Source organism: Notamacropus eugenii, chromosome 5, assembly GCF_028372415.1.
Source record: "Notamacropus eugenii isolate mMacEug1 chromosome 5, mMacEug1.pri_v2, whole genome shotgun sequence".
Lineage (NCBI taxonomy): Eukaryota > Metazoa > Chordata > Mammalia > Diprotodontia > Macropodidae > Notamacropus > Notamacropus eugenii.
Genome location: NC_092876.1, coordinates 161366187 through 161385777, shown reverse-complemented (window position 1 = coordinate 161385777; position 19591 = coordinate 161366187). Strand labels below are relative to the sequence as shown.

Genomic DNA, 19591 nt, shown 5'->3' with positions numbered 1-19591 from the left:
AATAAGAACTAGATATGGAGCTTGGATGGTGGAGTCTAGACATATGGATGTCTCCATATGGAGGCATGGATTTGAATTCTACCTCTATTGCTTGCTTCATTGAAAGCCATTGAATCTCTTAGTTTCTTTCTGTAAATATGAGATATTTGGATAAAATAATCTATTACTCCCAGTTCAAATCCTTATGATTTTTTCATAGTGGAAGTGTCAGAACAAAGAAAAATGACTAAGTTAGGAGATAGTTAGGAAGGCAGTAGCAGAGAGGTAGAGTCAAGATGATAGAGTAAAGGCAGGGACTCTCTTGATCTCTTCCTCAAACTCCTTCAGATATCCTTAAAAATAACTCTAAACAAATTCCAGAGCAACAGAACCCACAAAAAGATGGAGTGAAACAAATATCCTAGCCAAGAAAACCTGTAAATTCATCATAAAAGTCTATAGCACCAGGATGAGAAAGGAGAACAGTCAAGTGAAGGCTGCACCAGCACGGCCTGGCCATGGCAAACCAGGAGCAAGTCTTGGGAGTGAGCTCTTAGCCCACAGTTGAACAACTGGTTAGAATGAGATTTCAGGGATCTTTTGCTAACACTGAGGCAAGATTTTGCCCATACTTGGATCTGTTTTGTAGCCCTGAATAGCAGTCCCAGGATGAGGAGGACACTAGCATAGAAGAGCTTGTGGTCACAGTAGAGTGGGGAATCACCTTACAGTTCCAGGGCATAAAATAATGTTTGTGCTCATTCACAGACTAGAATACAAGTCAAGACAGTTAAACATCTCTCCTTAGATCATACCACATTGGAAAACTTATGGTTCGCTAGAAGTATCTCTGAAAACAGCTACACAAAATCCCTGAAGCTTGGGGCATTGTTCTCTACACTCTGGAAGCAGAACCCCACTTTAACAAAGAGTTAAAAGTCAACCAAAAGGCTGGAAAAATGGGCAAACAACAGAAAAAAATTCTGACCAGAGAAAGCTACTATAGTAAAAAGGAAAATCAAAACACACACACACACACACACACACACACACTCAGAAGAAGACAACAAAGTCAAAGCTTGTACATCCCAAAGCCTCCAAGAAAAAATACGATTTGGTCTTAGATCATGAAAGAACTCAGAAAGGATTTTGAAAATCAAGTAAGAGAAGTAGAGGAAAAATTGTGAAGAAAAATGAGACTGATGCAAGAAAATCATGAAAAATGAATCAACAATTTGGTAAAAGAGATGCAAAAATACTGAAGAAAATAATAGCTTAAAAAATATACTAGGTCAAATGGTAAAAGAGGTCCCAAAAAAATCAATGAGGAAAAGAATGCCTTAAAAAATTAGAATTGAACAAATGGAAAAGGACATACAAAAGCTCATTGAAGAAAATTCCTTAGAACTTATAACAGAGAAGATGGAAGGCAATGTCTTGATAAGGAATCAAGCAACAATAAAACAAAACCAAAATAATGAAAAAAATAGAAGACAATGTGAAAATCTCATTGGAAAAACAGCTGACTTATAAAACACATCCAGGAGAGATGACTTAAAAAAATATTGCACCACTTGTAAGCCAAAACCAAAAGAAAAAGCCTAGACATCATTTTCCAAGAAAGTATCAAGGAAAACTTCTGTGACATTCTCAAACTAGAGGTTAAAATAGAAATGGAAAAATCTACAGATCAGCTCCTGAAAGAGATAGCAAAATGAATACTGCCAGAAATATTATAGCAAATTTTATAGTTCCCAGATCAAGGAGAAAATATTGAAAGCAACCAAAAAGAAGCAATTCAATTATCATGGAGCTATAGTCACCATTACACAAGATTTAGCGACTTCAGTGTTAAAGGATCAGAGGGCTTAGAATATGATATTCTGGATGGAAAAGGAGCAAGGATTACAGAACAAGAATCACCTACCCAGCAAAACTGAGTATAATCCTTCAGGGGAAAAATGGATATTCAATGAGATAGAGGACCTTCAAGCATTCTTCATGAAAAGACCAGAGCTGAATAGAAATTTGAGTTTTGAATACATGGCTCAAGAGAAGCACGAAAAGGTAAACTGAAATGGGAAACCATAGGGGACTTAATAAGGTTAAATCATTTACATTGCTACATAGGAAGATAATAAAAGGTTATAAGACCTTTCTCATTATTGAGGTAGTTAGAAAGAGGGCACAGGTGAGTTTCATATGAAGGGATGATATCTAAAAATTAAAAGTAAGGGGTGAGAGAGATGAATGTACTGGAGAAAAGAGAAAAGGAGAGGTAGAATGAGAATAAATTATCTCACATAAAAGAGGCAAGAATAAGCTTTTATGGTGAATGAGAAGAAGAAAAGTGAGGGGGAGTGAGTGAACTTTACTTTCATCGGAATTGGCTCAAAGAAGGAAGAATATACACACTCATTTGGGTATAGAAACTTATCTTAACCTATAGGAAAGTAGGAGGGGAAGGGGATAAGAGAAGAGAGGGATGTGATAGAAAGGAGGGCAGATGGGAGAGGTAGTAGTCAGAAGCAAAACACTTTTGAGGAGGGAGAAGGTGAAAGGAGCGAGAAAACAGAATAAATAGGGGGTCAGGGGGAATAGGGTGGAGGGAAGTTTCTCTGATAAAGGTCTCATTTCTCAAACTTGTAGAGAACTGAGTCAAATTTATAAAAATAAGAGCCATTCCCCAATTGATAAATCAAAGCTATCTATAACCATATTAAAAATACCATAACTCAATATTGACTGGAGAAATGAAACTTAAAACAATTCTGAAGTACTACCTCATACCTATTAGATTGTTTAATAGGACAGAAAAGGTAAATTACAAATTTTAGGGGGGATGTCGGAAAAATGAGACATTAATTCACTTTTGGTGAACTTGTGAACTGATTCAACCATTCAGTAGAGCAATTTGCAAATATACCTACAGGGCTATAAAATGATACATACACTTTGACCTAGCAATACCACTGCTAGATCTGTATCCCAAAAGATATAAGAAACAAAAAGGAAAAGTACCTATTTGTACAAAAATATTTATAGCAGCTCTTTTCTAGGAGCAAAAAATTAGAAATTGAGCCTCCTATCAATTGAGGAATGGCTGAACAAGTTGTGGTATGTGATTTTGATTGAATACTATTATACAACAGGAAATGATGAGCAGAGTCCTCTCAGAAAAACCTGGAAGGACTTGCATGGGTTGATGAAACATTAAATATACTGTATACAAAGTAATAGCACATTGTAAGATGATCAGCTGTGAATGATTTAGGTATTTTTAGCAATATAATGATCTCTGAAGGACTTATGATGAAAAATGCTATCCATCCCCAGAGAAAGAACTTATGGTGTCTGAATACAGATGGAAGCAGCACACTCTTTTAGACTTTATTTTTCTTGAGGTTTTTTTTGGTTTATGATTTCTTTCACAACATGACGATAATGGATATGTTTTGCTTGCCTTCTCAATGATAGGGAGTGGGGAAGGAGTAAGGGAGAGAATTTGGAACTTAAAGTTTTAAAAATGAAATATTAAAAATTGCTTCTACATGCAACTGGACAAAAATGAAATACTAAATAAAATTTAAAAAAGAATGCACTTAGATGTTTTTAATGAATTCAAATCACCTGGACCAAATGAACTAGATTCTCCAATACAGAGTGAGTTGGAATATACTATTGCTGAAGCATCAAGTGATATTAGAAAGCTCATGTGAAAAAAAGAGAGGTATCCTAAGATTGAAGGTGGGAAAATTTGTTATGAATTTCCAAAAAAGGAAGAGAACAGAGTTTGCAAACAATAAGCAGTTGAGCTTGATTCCCCAGAATCCCAGATATGACTGATGATCATCTAGCAAGATTTCTTGATTTCCTCAAAAAGTTACCTTTTTTTGAAAACAGGATTATTAAAACAGGAGATAAAGGGAAAACTGTGGATATTATTTAACTTGATTTTAGAAAGCTATTTACAAAGTATCTTAAATCTTATATAATATTATATATTACAAAGTATCATATATTACTTGCTATTTTCATGTAGACAAGATGGAGAGTCAGAGATTAGATGATAATATATCAATTGGATTTAGAACTGTTGGCTTGGTTGAACTAAAAACTTAAAAAAATCATTGTTAATGGTTTGATATCAAGAGGGCAGATTGCCAGTGAAATACTCTGAGAATCTGTGTTTGGACCTATGGTGTTTAATTTTTTTTTTTAAATCAATGACTTGGATAAAGATATAAAATGGAAAGGATTCTGGGAAAATGGTGGAGTGGGTCAGAAAATTCAAGCTCTTCAGATTTCTCCCATAAACAAGACAAAAATAGCATCTCTGTAGAACAGTACAAATAATTAGAGTTGGGGCAGAACAGTGGTTCTCCTGGTACAACCAGAGAAGAGCTGAAGAAAAATCCCATGACTGAGATTTGGTCCTGTGAAATGTAAGCACCTAGTTTTACTGAAACAGCAGCTGGTGAACCTTGGGGCTAACTGGATTGGGAGGTAGCCTTGGGCCTAGCAATATGAATTTTCACCTCCCAGAGAGTGTGAGGAGTTGGGGGTCTGAAGAGGGGAAGATTGAGGGAACCTCTACTGATAAAGGATGCCTCTCCCAGCTGTGCTGCTGAGAAGTGGCCCTGTATGAGATGAAATCAGCACACCCCTGTCTGGTGAGTGCAGAAGCAGTGAGATTGGGATGTTGCTGGCTGTGGGCACTTATAGGAGGGCAGAGGTCTTGGTTTTAATTTTAGGTCAGAGGGGATAAATGTAGGAGGATTGGGGGCCAGAGGCACCATCTCCCATACCTCAGAACTAGAAGTGATTATAACAATAAGCTGCTACAAATAAAAAAATTGGGCATGGAAATGAGAAAGAAGCTAACTATAGAAAGTTACTATGAGAATATTGAAGGCTGAGGATTGTCTTCAGAAAAGAATACCGAAGAAAAAAAATAATCCTCTCCCACCTCAAAGAGTAATGTCAAATGATCATCTGTCCCTAAAGAATTCATAGAAAAACTTAAAAAGAAATTTAAAATGAGAAAGATTGAGGAAAAATAAAAAAAGAACAAACCAAAAAAATTAGATTATGAAAAGAAAGTCAGCCAACTGGTAAAGGAGATCCAGAATCTTAAGGAAGAAAACAACTTCTTGAAACGTTAGAATTGGGCAAGATCAAGCCTGAGAAGTTATGAGAGACCAAAAAATAATAAAACAAAATATAAAGTATGAACAAATAGAAGAGAATATGAAACATCTCATAAGAAAAACAACTGATCTGGAGAACAGATCAAGGAGAGAAAACATAAGAATAATCAAGAAAAACTATGATCAGAAAAGGAATCTTGATAAAATAATGTAAGAAATAATTAAAGAAAACTGTCCTGATGTGTTAGAATAAGAGGAGAAAGTAGAAATAGAAAAAAAATCCACTGATTACCACCTGAAAGAGATCCTATGAGGAAAACCTGTAGGAATATCATAGTCAAATTCTGAAACCTCCACCTCAGGGAAAAAATCTTATGAGCAACAAGAAACAAAATTCAAAAATGGCAGAGCCACAGTTACAATCACACAAGACCTAGCAGTGACAACACAAAAACGGCACAGGTCTTAGAACACTATATATTGAAGAGCAAAAGAATTGGGGTAGCAGGCTGAAAATATCATACCTAGCAAAGTTAAGCACAATCCTGAATGAAAAAAATGGACATTCAATGAATTGCCAGATTTTCAGTATTTTGTTGCAAAACAACCTCAACTTAATAGACAATTTGACATACAAGAGCCAAGAGAAATATAAGGTACACATCAAAGACAAATTGCAAGGGACTCAAGAAGGACAGACTGTTTTCTTTTTAGGCGAGGAAATTTTAAATGTATATCTAAGATTGTTGCCAGTAATTGATTAGTTTGAAAGAAGATTGGGGTAGACCTGAATATGATGTGATTCTAAGAAGTAAAACTATTAGGCAAAAGTAAAAAGAGTAATTATCTTATACAAATGAGGTAAAGAGGAAAACCTGACATACAGGACTTAGATGAGAGAGAAAGGCTGGAAGTTCTGGAACTCTACCCACATTGGTAATGGGTTAAAGAGGTAACAATACATATATATCTAGAAGGGTATAAAAGTCTTCTAAATTAAGAAAGAAATAAAAGATTAAACAGACAGACAGGAAGGGATTTTTAGAGGGAATCTTACATCAGATCAGGGTTAAAGAGAGAACAACAAATACATTTAAAAGGGAATAAAATTCTTCTGAATTTATAAAGAAATAAGAGGGTGAAAGATTTGGATAAGGGGGTTATAGAAGGTTGTCTAGATTAATGGAAATGGGATAAAGAGGGAATAACATATTTGGGAGGCTATAAAAATCTTCTAAATTCAGAAAGAAACAAATGGATAAGGTAAAGGGTTGGGGCGAGAGGATAAGGGAGGGATCTCTAGAGGGGGAGGTTAAGGAATAGGAGGGCAAGGTAGCAGATAGAAGTAAAATAGAAGAGTCAGGAGGAATAAAAAAATGAGAGATACACATAAAATAAAGATCTGGAGTAGAATTTATTAGGAGAAAAAAGCAGGGGTAGTAATCAAGATCTCAGACAATATTAAAACTAAAATAGGTTTAACCAAAAAAGAAAAATAGGGTAAGTATACTATATGTCAGTCATATTAATCAATATTGTTTCAATCTATTTAAAATAACTAGACAGTATAAAATTGGAATATTGGTGTAGGAAATGATGAGTTGGTAGACTTAGAAAAATATGGAAAGACTTGGATTTATGAAGGAAGGTTATTTATCCTCAGAGAAACAGAGGACAAACAAGTATTGTATGGTCTTACATAGATGAACATGAACGTATATGTCTATATATGAGTATGATTATAGATATCTAAGCATATATATGTGTATGTAAGTGTGTGTATGTATGATTGTATGTATATACGTTTGTGTGTATATGTGTATATATATGTGTGTGTATGGATATGTATATGCATATGTATATGTATATCCACTCTTAATTGTAGCCTTCTTGGGGGATGGGAAGGGGAAGAAGTGGGAAAAGAAGAACAAAGTAAAAAGTGCACAGCAGAGAATAAAAGAAAACTCACAAGGATGCAAAGAAAAGATGGAGAGCTTCAAACACAATGTGTAGCATTGGCTTTATGATATTGGCTTTCTTGAAATGGAAATTTATTGCTGCGTATTCGTCCTTTCCAATTCTTAAATTTATTGCTCTGTTACTTTTATTATAGTTATTTGTATACATGCCACATATATTAGTAGGTTTCTAGAGGGCACAATTGTTTAACTTTGTATTTTGTCTTTTCCCATTGTGTCTGATACAGTTCTTTGCCTATGGTAAGCACTTAAAATATTTGTTGAATTGGATTAATTTGCTTAAAAGCATATATTGTCATAGGAAATTTCTTCATACATTGATAGGATAAACATCTTCTTGGATAGCCAATGTTAAGAGTGAATTAAATCAGATACTAGTTATTTGGTTAAAATTGTCAATGTGATTGCTAAAGGGCTAGTTCTTTCTTTTGCTTCTGAAGTTCTTTGGCAGAGTACTAAACTCTTAATCTTCACTAGCTATCTCACAAGTGAGTGCTAGTGGTCACCAGGGACCTGGATCTGTGTACACACATTACCACTATTGGAAACCATTCGATCCATATGTCCCACTGTCAGTGGGCCAGGAGCATCCTCTTTATACTGGTAGGACAGACAACATATTTTATATAAGGCTAAGTAAAGATTTTAATTAGAATTTGATGGTTCATTTTTTGCATTTCTTATTTCAGTGTCTTCTCTTTCCTTTTCTTTATGGTAGATGAGGACATTCTAGGGTTGTATAACCAAAGGATCAGAGAATTGCAATGCTTGAAAATATATAAGTAGTTAACTATTCTAATTTATACCTAAAGTTAGCATATTCTTTATAACCTGAGATGTGCTTATCTAATTTTTGCTTGAAGACCTCCCAGTTAAAGAAAACACAGTATAACCCAAAGTAACCTATTTCACTTTGGGATAAATCTATTTGTTAAGTTTTTTTTTCCTTTAGCGTTTCATCTCATTGCTCCTTGCTTTAATGTAATGTATAAAGTGGAAACATCACTTGCTTTGAAGTCAGAGGATTTATCAAAGGCTCTTTTTATAGCCTTTCATCCTAATCCCTTTTCTACAAGATAGTAATACAATACTTAAATTAGACTATCATCATGCCCTCCCTAAATATTCTGTAGGATATGCGTTCCCAATCCCTCCATCCAATCCTTACATGATATGTGCTGGAGTCCCTTTAGCATCCTGGTTTCACTTCTCTAAATTCATTCCAATTTATCAATATCTTTTCTAGTATGTGATGGCAAGACAACAGAATTCATTGAATGGGATATGACCATCACAGACAGTACACAGTTAAACTTTTCATTATTCCTGGATGCTGGTTCACTATGTTCCAGTTTGCCCTTGGGGAAGCATTTCTGAAATTTATTCCACCCCTTTCCCATGAAGTTAAAGAAGTGAAGTAGGGAATTTCTCAATTTGCAGTGGAGTTTCTGAAGACATTTCTATCTCTTGGTTTTGTCATCTATAAAATGGTAATAACTGCAGTGATTCCATAGGAACAAAGAATCCTATGGAAATAGAACATGCTTTTTAAATGAGGAAATATAGAATATTGATGAAAACTTGATGTAGTAATTAGAACTTTGGACTGGAGATTAGGAGACTTGTTTCTAGTTCCAGGTTCTCCCACTAATTCTCTGTAGGGCCTTGGGAAAGTGACTTCATCTCTGCCATCTATTTCCTCATCTGTGAAATGAGGGGCTTGGATGAGATATTAACATTCTATGATTCTATAGAATTTTTCCTAGAGTAAGATAATTACCTCCTCTTGGGAAATTGATATGTATGAGAGTAGAGGTAGAAGGGAGTGGAATGAAAACCATGAAATTACAGAATCAGCAGCAGGGGTAGAAGAATGAGTAAGCCTTTTAGTCACATAGAGAAAATGGAATCACCAAAGGTCAAACTTGTTTATTTTACCTCATTTTAGACTGCGTTGGGAACATTGCCTAATATGGCCAAATTTATTTTTAATTTATGCTAATTCAACTTGTATTTTTCTGTAAGGATTCCTAATAGCTTTATATAAGCAATATTTAAGACATTTAACCAAAATGGCTTGTTCATGCCAACTTGTATGTGTTCATATGAGAATTTCTTAGGTAGCTGTTGTTCTCTGATATTTCATTATTTGGAACAGAAACTTCTGTCTAATGCCTCATTTAAGATGCCGTGGAATCTTCCCTGCTTCAGTGATTTCCCTATTAAATTACAACTATTAGTACCACTTCCTCACCCTAAAGGAAACCAATAAAATCACCCAAACTAATGAAGTTGTTTTCAACAGCAAGCACCTCGTTATGGGGGTACTTCTAATTACTGTTAAAATGAACTGGAACAGAATGACTCCAGAATGGGATGTCCCAGAGCTATAAACCAAAACCGTAAACAGCTGTGCAACTCCTCATCTATTCATTTAACCTTCACCAATGTGGCCAAACATCAATTCATTTTTATAAATGTGGGTAAGCATCAATATGAATAGAGTATAGTAGATTTGGAAATGACACAAGAAAATCTTCCATTGTATTTAAAACAAAGAAATTCTGGACTTTATTTTATTTTTCAGAAAGAAGTTGTCTTTTTTGGCCTTTCTATTATCTGATTTGGTCACACATTTTTGTCTCTAATTGCCCTGCTTAGGCCCTATCGTAGTCAGGATTTCACTAAATAGGATTAGGGTATAGCTTAGACAGCAAAAAATACTGACTCTGCTGCCTAAAATAGCTCATAAACCCGAATGGTTTTTATACATCAGATTTAATTAACATACTTTATCCTTTTCCTCTTTGATGCCCAAAGCAATACAAAGCTTCTTTTCAAGTTTGAGAGAAGACCCACTGTAGGATACAATTTAAGCAAGAAAGGCATTTTAGTCTTGTGGCCAAAATTTCATACTTAACAATGGTCTCAAGCAGACTCCAACACATCCATCTGTTGGAAAATGTCAATTACTTTCTAAATTTGTCGCAAAAAACAAGACAATTGGGTGTAGCACATTGAGGAAGTAATTGCTTTTGAAGTACTTGGAATATGGGACCTATAAAGATCTTGGAAAGAAGATAACATCAGGGTGGGGCTCCTCTTTTCCCAAGCTGAGGGAAAAATGACTCAGAAAATATACAAAGGGAAGAATATTGTACTGAATATAAGGAGTTGTGGGTTCTAGTCCTGACTAGGACCAGGGATGATCCACAATAGCAAAAAGGGGTAATTGAAGGTGGTGTTTCTGTTGTTATATTATTGAATGTGGCAGAGATCAAGTGCAAAATAAGTAGTACATCCTGTTGCACACTTCAACTTCTGGTCTCCTAAACTTACAGTGGGGGTGGGAGACTGAACAAGGAGAACCAAGACTTAGGTTAGATGACCTAAGAGGATGGTCTTTTTTTTGGAGAGTTGAATCAGAGAAACAAGTGGAATATTACATTCTATGTGCATGTAGCTGATACCTTTTTTTGCTTGAAGTTTTTTTAAAATTAATTTATTCATTTTTAGCTTTCAACATTAATTTCCACAAGACTTTGAGTTCCAAATTTTCTCCCCATCTGTCCCCTCCCCCCCCAAACACCATGTATTTGGATTATCTCTTCCCCCAATATGCCCTCCCTTCTATCACACCCCTCCCTTCCCTTAACCCTGTCTTTTCTCTTTTCTTGTAGGGCAAGATAGATTTCTATACCACATTACCTGTATTTCTTATTTCCCAGTTGCATGTGGAAACAATTCTTAATATTTGTTCCTAAAACTTTGAGTTCCAACTTCTCTCCCTTCCTCCCCATCCCCACTGAGAAGGCAAGCAGTTCAATATAGGCTATACATATGTAGTTATGCAAAAGATTTAAGTAATAGTCACTTTGTGTAAGACTAACTATATTTCCCTCCATCCTATCCTGCTCCCCATTTATTCTATTCTATCTTTTGACCTTGTCCTTCCCCAAAAGTATTTACTTCTAATTACTCCCTCCTCCCAGTTGCCCTCCCTTCTATCATCCCCCCATCCCACTTATCTCCTTCTCTCCTACTTTCCTGTAGTGTAAGAGAGATTTCAAACCAAATTGAGTGAGCATGTTATTCCCTCCTTAAGCCAACTGTGATGAAAGTAAGCTTCACTTTTTCCCCTCCATTGAAAAAAGTTTTTCTTGCCTCTTTTATGAGAGATAATTTGCCCCATTCCATTTCTTCCTTTCTCCTCCAATATATTCCTCTTTCATCTCTTAATTTTATTGGTTTTAGATATCATCCCTTCCTATTCAACTCACCCTGTGCCCCCTGTCTATATATATGTATATAATCCCTCCAACTACCCAAATACTGAGGAAAGTTTCAAGAGTTACAAATATTATCTTTTCATGTAGGAATGTAAACAGTTCAACTTTAGTAAGTCCCTTATTATTTCTCTTTTCTGTTTACCTTTTCATGCTTCTCTTGATTCTTGTGTTTGAAAGTCAAAATTTTTATTCATCTCTGGTCTTTTCATCAAGAATGCTTGAAAGTCCTCTACTTCATTGAATGACCAATTTTCCCCCTGAAGTATTATACTCAGTTTTGCTGGGTAGATGATTCTTGGTTTTAATCCTAGTATCTTTGACTTCTGGAATATCATATTGCAAGTCCTTCTATCCCTTAGTGTAGAAGCTGCTAGATCTTGTGTCATCCTGATTGTATTTTCACAATACTTGAATTGTTTCTTTCTGACTGCTTGCAATATTTTCTCCTTGAACTGGGACTTCTGGAATTAGGCTACATTATTCCTAAGAGTTTTCCTCTGGGGATGTATTTCAGGAGGTGATCAGTGGATTCTTTCAATATTTATTTTACCCTCTGGTTCTAGAATATCAGTACCATTTTCCTTGATAATTTCATGAAAGATGGTATCTAGGCTCTTTTGCTGATCATGGCTTTCAAGTAGTCCCATAATTTTAAAAATTGTCTCTCCTGGATCTATTTTCCAGGTCAGTTGTTTTTCCAATGAGATATTTCACATTGTCTTCTATTTTTTCATTCTTTTAGTTTTCTTTTGTAATTTCTTGGTTTCTCATAAATTCATTAGCTTTCAGCTGCTCCATTCTAATTTTTAAAGAACTACTTTGTTCAGTGAGCTTTTGAATGTCCTCTTCCATTTGGCTAATTCTGCTTTATAAAGCATTCTTCTCCTCCTTGACTTTTTGGACCTCTTGTCATTTGGGTTAGTCTATTTTAAAGGTGTTATTTTCATCAGCATTTTTTTTGGGTCTCCTTTAGCAAGCTGTTGACTCACTTTTCATGATTTTCTTGCATTGCTCTCCTTTCTCTTCCCAAATTTTCCTCCACCTCTTTTACTTGATTTTCAAAATCTTTTTTGAGCTCTTCCATGGCCTCAGGCCATTGAATACTTTTTTGGAGGTTTTGGATGCAGAAGCCTTGACTTTTATGTCTTCCTCTGATGGGGTGCTTTGTTCCTCCTCATCTGAAAGGATGGAAGAAAATATCTGTTCACCAAGAAAGCAACCTTCTATAGTCCTATTTTTCTGAATTTTTGGGCATTTTCTCAGCTAGTTACTTGACTTTTCAGTTCTTTGTCAAGCAGAGGATACACTCTGGGGATCTGTAAGTTCTCAGTTCCTCCAAGGTGGCATAGTTCCAGGAGGAGACCTGAACTCTCCTCTGGAAGCAACTACAAGCTTTTCTGCCCAGGATCTGTGAGTAGAGCCTCCCCCAGTTCCACCACTTCCACCAGCCAGAGCTCCTCCTCACTCCAGGGCCTGAGACTCAGATCAGCTGCTCAATTCCCCCAGGGTCTTTAGGCTGAGGGCTCCAAAAATGGATACTGCTGCAGTGGCTGCTGCTGCCCTGGACCCGGACTAGGGCTGGACTCTGCTTCCTTCTCACTCAGGTGAAAGAGATTTCTCACTGACCTTTGAAGCTGTCTTTGGCATTTATGGGTTAAGAAATCTGGGAACTGCAGCTGCTGCCCATGATTAGGAGTCCTGAAGCCTGCTCCAGTCCTTTCTGAGCACCTGTTTCTGAGCCTGGTGTGATAGACCTTTCCTGTAGGCCTTCCATGCTGCCTTGGGCTGGAAATCTCTTTCACTCTGTCATTTTGTGTCTTCTGCTACTTTAAAATTTGTTTAGAGTCATTTTTTTTATGGACATATTATGAGTTATGGGAGAAGAGCTAGAGCAGGTCCATCCTTCTACTCCACCATCTTGGTTCTGCTATTTCCTCTGATTCTTTTGTTTAATGATGATTTCAGATATGGATGAAACAAAATGTTTTATCTGGAAAGAAGAAGAGTGGCCAGCAGAGGTAGAGGTTGGAATAGGGCAAGAGCATGATAAGTGACCATATATGATTGGCAGGTGCTCCTATATAAAAGCTTATGATATCACAGTGAGGGATGGAATGCTAGATGGCTGACAGTTACCTGACTCAAGTCCTTTTGGAGGCGAGTCCCTTTATACCAGGGTTTCTTGATCTTTTCTGTGTCGTGGACTCTTTTGATAGTCTTAAAAAAACCTATGAATCTCTCTTCAGAATAGTACTTCTAAATACATAAAATACACAGACCTACAAAGGAGACAAAATTATATTGAATATAGTTATGAAAATATTTCTTAAATAAAAGTTCATAACTCTGACCTCCAGAGGTCCACTTTCTGCTAGAAACTATCAGCACAGCCAAGGAAAACACACCTCACCAATATCCCGGAATTGACACCAGAGCAAAAGAAAGAACTGTCTTATATAGCTCACCAAATTGTTGGTCTGGACAAGGGAATCTTGACAGCAGATGAGTCCACCAGTAGCATTGCAAAGCGGTTGCAGTCCATTGGAACTGAGAACACAGAGGAAAATTGACACCTCTGTAAGCAGTTGCTTCTGATAGCAGATGATCAAATGAACTCCTGTATTAGAGGTGTTATCCTTTTCCATGAGACATTCTACCAGAAAGCTGATGATGTTCATCCCTTTCCCAAAGTCATAAAGAATAAGGGTGGCATTGTAGGCATCAAAGTGGACAAAGGTGTAGTGCCTCTGGCAGGGACCAATGGTGAGACTACCACCCAAGGTATGGATGGACTGAGTGAGCCCTGTGCCCAGTATAAGAAGGATGGAGCTGACTTTGACAAGTGGTGTTGTGTACTGAAGATTGGGGATAATACACCTTCCCCACTTGCCATCATGGAGAATGCCCATGTGCTGGCCCAATATGCTAGCATTTGCCAGCAGAATGGCATTGTCCCCATCGTGGAGCCAGAGATTCTCCCTGATGAAGAACATGATCTGAAGTGTTGTCAGTATGTCACTGAGAAGGTCCTAGCTGCTGTCTACAAAGCTCTGAGTGACCACCATGTCTATCTGGACAGGACCTTGCTGAAGCCTAACATGGTCATCCCTGGCCATGCCTGTACCTAGAAGTATTCACATGAGGAGACTGCAGTGACAACTGTAACTGCCCTTTTCTGGACCATGTCTCCTGCAGTCACTGGTATCACCTTCCTCTCTGGGGGTCAGAGTGAAGAGGATGCCTTCATTAACCTCAATGCCATCAATACCTGCCCCTTGCATAAGCCATGGGCCCTGACCTTCTCTTATTGCCGAGCCCTGCAGGCATCTGCCCTCAAGACCTGGGGTGGAAAGAAGGAAAATGTCAAGGCTACCCAAGAGGAATATATTAAGTGGGCCATAGCCAACAGCCAAGCTGCTCAAGACAAGTATACTCCAAATGGAAAGTCAAGAGCTGCAGCCAGTGAGTCTCTCTTTATCTCTAACCATGCCTACTAACTTAAGTCAAGGCCTTCCACCTGGGTATGCCCTAACACTCCAGGCCATCCCTCACAGTCCAGGAAGAGGCTGAGATCCCAGAGCTTTGTGCTGACCTCTCCCATCACTCCTAATTTGTGTGATATTGTTGCTCTCTGGTGAATCTAGTGACCCCTCCTCAGCCCACTTTTTCCAATAAAAAACTATTTAACAAGGAAACAAAGCCATTCACAAATCCCTAGTGAAGAATCCTGTTTAAGAAAAAAGACTACATGGGACCTTGTTGAAACATTCAATGGGGCCAGTCAGCCAATGAACAGTGGTAAAGGAACATGATGAAAGTGCTCTTTTCCTGCCACTATGGGAGGTGAGCATATGGGTAGGTATTTTTATTATTAGTCAATGTAAAGATTACTATAAGGTAGTATATAACATAAGGTATTATATCTGTTTATCTGCATGTTACATATAGATCACCAATCTACTCCCCTCAAAATACCAAAACTACCATTTTTCTTACTTTTATCCATTCAGTATTTTTTTTTCTAAATTTCCAAGGAAAAAATGCAAAGCTCAGTTGTAAAAGTCCATACAAATGATGTGGTAATGGTTTTCTTGACTTTTCAATGAAATGTGAAGTCACCAATAACAAAACCTGAAGTAAGAAGCCTAAACCTTCTGCACTTTGAGGCAGCTCTAAAGTTATGGAAATAATTGTGCATGCCTGTACTTGGTATAGAGAGATTTTTTAAGAACAAAAGAAGATAGCTCAAATTTCCTTGAACTCTATCATAAAAAAGGCATCTATTATAAAAAATAAACCTAAATACAAAGAGGACATTATTACTGATAATTTTAAAAGTTTTGTATAGATAACATGTTAGACTTAGGTGAGATTGATGATGTGATAGCTCTGGGGCAGTCTGGTATAGTGGAAAAGGAATTGAATTTTTAGCTGTAAGATCTGAGTGCTAGTCTTAGAGCTTCCATTTACTGTTGTTCAGTCATTTTCAGTTGTGTCTGACTCTTCATGACCTTTTTGGAAGATTTTCTTGTCAAAGACACTGGAGTGGTTTGTCATTTCCTTCTCCATTTCATTTTGATGAAGAAACTGAGACAAATGGAGTTAAGGGACTTGCCCTATGTCACACAGCTGGTATATGACTAGATTTGAACTCAGAAAGAGGAGAATTTCTGACTTCACCTCCCACACTCTATCCACTGAACCACCTAGCTGCCCTTCCATTTACCAGCTGTGTGATATTTGTATCATGATTAATTAACATATTCTACCCTTTCTAATGTAGTTTTTTTCCTAAGCTTCTTTCCAAGTGTGAGAGAAGGTTCAATTTAATAAAAACATTTAAGTCTTATTTAACTTAATTTCATATTTAACACTGTTCTCAAACTGACTCCAACATATACATACATACATATATACATTTGAATAAAAAATGCCATTTATGTTCGAAATTAGTCACACAAGACAAAAGTGTTAAAAGTTAGAAGCAAATGATTCCTTTTGAATGGCAGTATGCGATTGTGGAAATGCTTTTGGATCTGGGGTCAGAGGGTTTCAATTCATATTCTTATTATTTCCCCCACATTTGGCAAGTCTGAGACTCACTTTGCTCATTTATAAAATGAAGGCATTGGACTATATGACACCTAAGATCCCTCCCTTTTACATCTCACATATGATCTAAGGTAGCTAAGTCACTTAATTTTTCTGAGCCTTGACTTCCTCATCTATAAATGGAATTATCATACTGACTCTTATGACATTTAAAAAGTTTAAGAGACATAGTTTCTGGTTAATTAATCATTTTATTAATGATGCCAGTATTTTATTAATAAAATCATGGCAGTGGGATCACAGTTTACATGCTCTTGGAAGAGTGGGTGTTCCTGAGGGTGGCAATCAACTCTGATTGGTTAACAGTAGATGAGAGAATGAATATCACAATGAGAAGTGGGCTTACTCCAATGAGGAACTGAGAGAGTGACATGTCACCCTTGGACAAAGAGACTATCTCTACACCTAAACCACCCTGGCCTTGGGCAGTCTAGACAAAAAATATACTTCCACCCAAACTGGCTTGAGGAGAACACAATGGAATTCACCTTAGATAAGATTCCTTGTAAGGTTGGGTGTGGTCTAAGATTGAGGAGGCATTTACTTCAACCTTAAGAGAATAAGCTTTGAAATGAGAATTTTACAAAAAATGGGGAACTCTGCATCTTCCCAAAACATTGATTATTTGTTATTATTTTTTCACCTTCTCTAACTCATCTGGTTGTCAGAGAACCAGAAGAAAAAATGTGGGTGGGGGTCTAGAGAAATGGCACTACTTCTTAGTAATTTGACAGGTTTCATATGATGTTAGGGAGAAATATGCAATCATTTGCTGAACATGATTGATGCAGAACCACTATTTGGAGAAAAACTTACTGCTCACTCATAAATGGCAGTTGCATGTATACTAGACCTTGTCAGGCAAGATGAGAATTTTACCTAATAGCTTTATCTGAAGATATATCTCTGAGCTTTTTTTTTTCTTTTGGCTTCTTTTGTTAGCATGGAGAGAGATGTTACTTTCTGATGTTAGCCAGCTTTTATTCCCATGTACCAGATTTGTAGACAGCGCAGAAAAAAATTGCAATATGTCAAAATGGTGTAATTTCTCCAGAAATCCATTTCAAATATAATAAAACAGATAAGTCTACCCAATAAATGTGACAGTTATGTTGCTGATATCTAGAAACATTGCAGATACATCCAATATTCAGCACTAAAAAAGAGTAATAAAAGATTTAGGGGAACTGAAGAACCAGTTTTCCTTTGTTATTTTAGAACTTACCCAAGTCTACAGAAAATCTATTCTTTATCATGGCTAATGAATTTTGGGCAGTTTTGTGGAGAAATGATGCATTCCCATGACAAATTGTGCTAATCAGCATGATGAATCAAACAGCAAGTCTAATTTTTGAAATGGAACAGCATTAAGTGAAATTAAAAAGAGCAGCCTTTTCAATTGTCCTGGTGAGCCTATTATGTTGCATTTTCATTCTATGAAATCAGGCTTGAATGGTTGGAGTGGCTGTAATGAGGTCTTACTGATATTTTTATTTTATTTTATTACTGCCTCCAGGCAAGCCATGGACTTTATGAATTGTCTGCTCACCAGGGAAAGGAAGTCTTCTTCACTCTTCCCTTCCCCACATTAGTATTGAGTATAGTATATACTCAATAGTATATTAAGTATACTTAGCATAATTCTCCCTATTTTAAATTCATATTTTAACTTCAGATAATCAGAGAAGTCATAGTAGATCGAGAAACAAGTTGACATGGTAGATAGAATGCCAAAAAGGAGTTAGCATGATGTAAGTTCAACACCTCCCTAAGATACTCACCAGTTGTTTTGTTACTCTTGGCAAATCACTCAATATCGCAGCTTCAATTTTCTCATCCATAAAATGAGGATGTTAGTAGAACCTTCCTTATAGAGTTCTTGTGAGTATCAAGTGAGGTAATATATATAAAGTCCTTTTAAAATGTTAAGGTCTATATAAATATTTATTATTATTATTATTGTCTGGCCTTTCACATATGGTTGTCTTTTGTTCTTGAAAAGGACCAAAATGACATCATTATGTTACAGTCAAGTTACAACATATCTGTCTGTGGCTGATCAGACCTATACAAGCTTCGAATGCTCTACCACCAAAGTAGGCAAGATCATCCATGTGAACATTTGGCATGGATTCTCTAAATCTGTGCATCTCACTTTTTTTCTTTTTGAGCTTTGCTCATAGTGCTCATAGAGCATAGATCATAGCACTTTCTCTGATGAGGGCATGCCATATGTCCTATGCCAGTGTCTCCTATGTCACACAATCAATTCAAAGGTCTTAGGAGGGACCTTGAGAGTGTCCTTGTATTACTTAGTCTTACCACTATGTGAGTGCTTTCCCCATGTGAATTTTCCATAAAATAGTCTCTTAGACAAGTGTACATTTGGCATTCAACGAGGTGACCAGCCCATCAGAGTTGTGCTATCTGCAGTAGAGTTTGAATGCTTGGCAGGTTAATTCAAGAAAGAACCTCAAAATCTGTTATCTTATCCTGCTAAGTGATCTTCAGAATCTTCCTGAGACAATTCAAATGGAAATGATTCAATTTCCTGGCAAGATGCTGGTGTACCATCCAGGTTTCATAGGCTTACAACAATGAGTTCTGCACAATGACCCTGTAGACCTTCACTTTGGTAGTCAGTCTAACACCTCTTCTTTTTCACACTTTCCTTCAGAGCCTCCCAAACACTGAGCTAGCTCTGGTAATGAATGCATCCACCTCATTATCAATATGTACATCCCTGGTATACTGCCAAGGTAAGTGAACTTCTCTTTCAGGAGTTCAATGATGCCTTTCACGTATACTAGCGATATAATCATAGGCAAAATCTCTTAACCTTATTATGCTCCAGGAAGCTCTTTAAGTTCATTCAAGATGACACTATTAAATTTTAATCAGAAATATTTATTAAACAGAAGACAATGAAGGAATAATAAAATAATAAATGGACACATTTTAAAAAAACATTGCAAGGAGATACAATATCTGGGGCTACTCACTTGATGCCATTTCTCTTAGGAACTATAGTCTGCAGAACGATCTGTTAATAAACTTGGCAGCTTCTTCTATGGACCTATCC

At 36.7% G+C, this 19591-nt stretch overlaps 1 pseudogene; it reads left to right on the top strand.

Moving 5' to 3' along the window:
- The first annotated feature begins 448 nt into the window (after positions 1–448).
- Positions 449–15352, top strand: LOC140507729 (fructose-bisphosphate aldolase A pseudogene; annotated as a pseudogene).
- The last annotated feature ends 4239 nt before the right edge of the window (positions 15353–19591 follow it).